The sequence below is a fragment of the Bombina bombina genome, chromosome 3 (genome assembly GCF_027579735.1).
Source record: "Bombina bombina isolate aBomBom1 chromosome 3, aBomBom1.pri, whole genome shotgun sequence".
In the NCBI taxonomy this organism is placed as follows: domain Eukaryota; kingdom Metazoa; phylum Chordata; class Amphibia; order Anura; family Bombinatoridae; genus Bombina; species Bombina bombina.
This window is the reverse complement of record NC_069501.1, coordinates 315878677-315883462: the sequence shown is the minus strand read 5'-3', so window position 1 is coordinate 315883462 and position 4786 is coordinate 315878677.

The window sequence follows — 4786 nt, the reverse complement described above, 5'->3', positions numbered from 1 at the left end:
GTAGGTGAGAATGAGATTTATAGCAGTGGGGGTATTTTTGTGAGGTGGTGAAGATTATTGATATAGATTTTAAAATAGAAAGTAGTTCATGAGAGCTAAGGTATGGAGAAGAAAGGAAAGAGGGTCCTATATAAACTGCATGTGGAGAAGGGTAAGGTATGAGCACGTGAGCATGCCTGTGGAATAGAGATGAGGCTGTTAAAAGGAAAAGCAGTCCTGAAAACATAGCAGAATGTTAAGTGCAAAAGATTGTTTTTGAAATGAAAATATTTAGCTTGCCTCAAATCTTCTTTAAATCTTGTTCAATTCTTGTCTAATTCTTAGTGCTGCCACTTAAAGATGGTCAAGCTTAGAGAGAAGAAATACTCTGCAAATGCTCAGGCCCCAGCAAACGCTCTCCTCTAACTGGTCTTAAATTTGTAAGGCTACAGCAGATAGCTGAGTTTAATTGATTGGAGACAGGGAGATAAGTTACACCCAGTTGAGAAGACTAAGAATATGATATTTGATTGGAACTCAAATTGTCGTTATTGCAAGTCACCATACTCCCATTGTGGAAAATTGAAAGAAAGTGATGTGAACAGTAAGAGGTTGGCTAGATGGACTACTGCTTTGTTGTCAGAAAACATAAAAGGAATGATGCTAAAAGAACCCAGTGTTTTGGCAGGAGGAGTGATAGTAGAGAGTTAACACATAAATGTCAGGTATTAGGAACAAAGTTACAGAATGCAAGTTTCAGAGGTGTTCAACAACCTTTTGATTACCATTGTTAGCAGCTATTATGTCTGTGTCTTTAGCTGTAGTAACACAATCAAAAGCTAAAATGGTAAGTGAAACAGCTGGTGAATTGGCTAAGTTAAAGGAAAATGAGGATGAATTAGGCCCATTAAAAAGGTCTTGTGAGGCACGCCATATCCAATATGAGGGACAACAACTGGATCTAAGGGAAGGACTTCTAGTAACTTCTAAGAATGACATACAATTATGGGTGGCCCCAAAAGGTGTGAGAAAAGATATTCTTACTTGGATAAATGGCTCTCCGGTAGGAGGGCATCTATAGCTCCCTTTTAGTACTTGATTAGATCATGTTGCATGGTGGCCCCAAAATGCTGCACATATGGAAGATCATATACTTTCCTGCTTAGACATGATCCTGTTAACAAGAAAAGAAGAGGGGCTTTGATGAGACAAGCACCCATGGGACTATGGGAATGCATACTGATAGATTATACTGGTGAACACCAAAATACTGACCACCAAAATAAATACTTAATGGTTGTAGTAGACTCTTTTAGCCATTGGTAAAAATAGTAAAAGGTTTAACTCTTGCGCTGACCTGAACTGTCCCGAAGCTTCCCAAAGATATGGAAGTCACCCCTATGACTAAAAGGTATATGTGTATGGAAGATAATCTATGAGAAGCACAAGAAGTGCAGAGCAAAGTACTAGTGGCACTATATATGTATACATATATCTATATACGGATAAAAATCAAATATACAAATGATCCCACAGATAATATCATACAGATTTTATAAAGAATTGTATGGTTTAAAAAACAATAACAATATGTGACCGGTCACTAACAATATAAAATGCTCAATGATATACCATGTAAAATTTAAAAGCCAAGAATAAAAGTCTGTATTTGAAAGTCCACCATATAGGGCTAAAAATACTGCTCACTACGGCTAATATACTAGGAGTCATGTATTACCTTTATAATGAGGTTGACAAATCCCAACAGTCGCATATACTGCTATTCCTATAGCAGAAACAAACTTTGGCTGATCAAAGTTGTCAGAGTGCTGTCATTGTTACCTTTACGCAATCATGCCTTGGACATACGACCTCTTAGATAGTGAATTTCACACGTAGAAAAGGAAAAGAAAAAGCGGTCCCGACATCCAGTAAGTTAAAACAACAGCTTTATTTGGTCCATTTAAAATATAAACATGGGTCACACAGTAAAAAATAGGTTTTACGCGTTTCGGCCCAGTGCCATACTCATAAACCTAATTTAGACACAGGTGAGTGTCTGTTTAAAAGGGTTACAAACTTCATGGCTATTGGTTGGTGTGTAACACACCCCTATTAACCATGCAATTAAAGAATCTGCAGAAGTAATAGAACACTTAATAAAGCATTACTCTGATCAAAAGACAGGTATGGAACTATAACAATATATACCTGATATTGAGCAACATTATAATTTTAGACAAAAGATTCACTTGGTGCAGGTATATGAATAATACAAATATATAGATATATTTTCACAAGCTGTTTAGATAGCGGCTGTGACCATATTGTATAAACATATGCACTTAAGATCTAATGTATCCTATATTTAATGTGCCTTATACAGGAATTAAGTACTATTGTTGTACCATGTGCGTTTATTTCATCATATATATTATAGATAGTTTTTAACTTCATAAAGAAATTTATTTCCCATTTTAATCTTTAATTTTTACTTTTAGTTTTAGATCATTTGATTTCTAAATGGTACTTATAATAAATGGATCATAAGTACCAAAATAACATCAAAAGTTTCTAATCATGATCTATTATATAATTAAAAAAAAAAAAAAAAAAAAAAAAATTAAAGAACATATAAAACATGTATTTTGATCACAATGTGGTAGCTTTGTGGTGTACATTTGGGAAAATGATGAACGAATGAACAAAACACCTCCTATACATATGTTGTTAAGTAAATATGTATGTGTGCACTGGACCATGAAACTGTTTATTTCCAATGGTTGATAATATCAAACTCAGAATTGAATCCATTAGGAACCTGAGTATTTAGTTTCATGATCCAGTACACCTCCTGTTTTGCCAGGATCTCGTCCTTATTGCCACCCCTGGGAGGCAATTTGATGGTCTCGATGCCTCGCCATCTGAATGCTCCAGTGTCTTTGCCGTGCACCTCAATGAAATGCCGTGATAATGCAGAACATGGTTTCTCATATTTTATATATCCTAGATGTTCTCTAATGCGGGTACGGACTTCCCTACTAGTCATTCCAACATATTGTTTGGAGTGTACCCGGCATTCAATAAGGTACACTACATAGGTGCTGGAGCATTTTATGCACCCTCTGGATGCAAATTTTTGAGTAGTAGTGCAAGAGTAAAATTCTTTGCCTTCAGTGATGAAATCACATGCTTTACATCTATGATCTCCACACTTATAAGTGCCATTAACTTGCATCCAAGAGCCCCTGTTCTTTTGTTTGCAAGGCAGAAGTCTTGGGGACAACATGTTACCCAAAGTTAGGTTTTTGGAATAAACACACCTAAATCCCTTCTCAACAGTGGATTTTAAATGTACGTCACCTAGAAGTATAGGAAAATACTTCCGGATGATGTCACATACTTTTGAATAGTCTGAAGAGTATTGTGTAATGAAGGTGAGTGGTCTTTTATCTCTATTGCCACGACTGGGCACTACAGAGGTATTCTTTCTCTCCATTGCTGTTTGTTTGGCTATGTTGTTTAAAAGCTTCGGTGGATATCCCCTATCCTTTAATCTTTGCTTGAGTAATTTTGATTCTTTCAAAAAATCACAGTCATTGCTGCAAACCCTCCTGGCTCTCAGGAATTGTCCCTTTACTATTCCCTTAAATACATGGGAGGGATGCCCACTCTTGTGGTGAAGGATTGTATTCCCTGAGATAGGTTTCCTATAGAGTTTTGAAACAATCTTGTTTGTTTGGCAATCTCCTGTTAGGGTGACATCTAAAAAGTTGACACTTTGGCTGTGCCATTCATAAGTGAATGAAAGGCCATGCCTAGCTTCATTTAGGTACTGAAAAAAGAGGGTAGCTTGTCCTTCAGTAGACGACCAGATGAATATAAGGTCGTCAATAAAGCGACGATAAAAAACTACTTCCGCTCTGAGGGGGTTACCATCTCCATAAATGAAGAACCGTTCAAGCCAGCCCATGAACAAATTCGCATAGGAGGGGGCAAATTTGGCCCCCATGGCTGTTCCTTGCCTCTGGAGGTAAAACACCCCCTCAAAGCAGAAGTAGCTATGTTCAAGCAAATACTGTGTGATGCGTAAAAGATACGCTATGTGTTCGGATGTCAGATCTGCGCTGGAGGTTAAAAAATATTTAACGGCTTCCAACTCCATGTCGTGGGGTATGCTGGAGTACAGCGAGACCACATCAATGGTTAACCAACTGTAATGTGAATACCACTCAATATTCTCCAGCATACCCAACACATGTGTGGTATCGCGGATGTAACTTGGTAATGCCAAAACATATGGCTGCAGTATCCCATCCAACCAATCACACAGAGGCTCGAGAAGAGAGCCTATCCCTGAAACAATAGGGCGACCTTTTACATTGTCGAGGCTTTTGTGAACTTTGGGCAGATGATGGAAGATGGGGGTAACCGGGTGTGTCACATACAAGGAATCAGCTGTTTGTTGATCAAAGATTCCTAGTTCAACCCCATCATCCAGCATCTGCCCCAGTTCATGTTGGAAACTTTTAGTAGGATTCCGATCCATAACTGTATATGTACTAGAATCAGTTAATTGTCGTAAAGCCTCACTAACATAGTCCACACGATCAAGTACCACCACACTACCACCCTTATCAGATTGGCGTATGACAATCTTGTCATTATTCTGTATTGTAGTGATTGCTTCTTTTTCTGCTTTAGAGAGGTTGTGTGAGGTTGATGTAGTGGACACTGAAGGCAAAGAATTTTACTCTTGCACTACTACTCAAAAATTTGCATCCAGAGGGTGCATAAAATGCTCCAG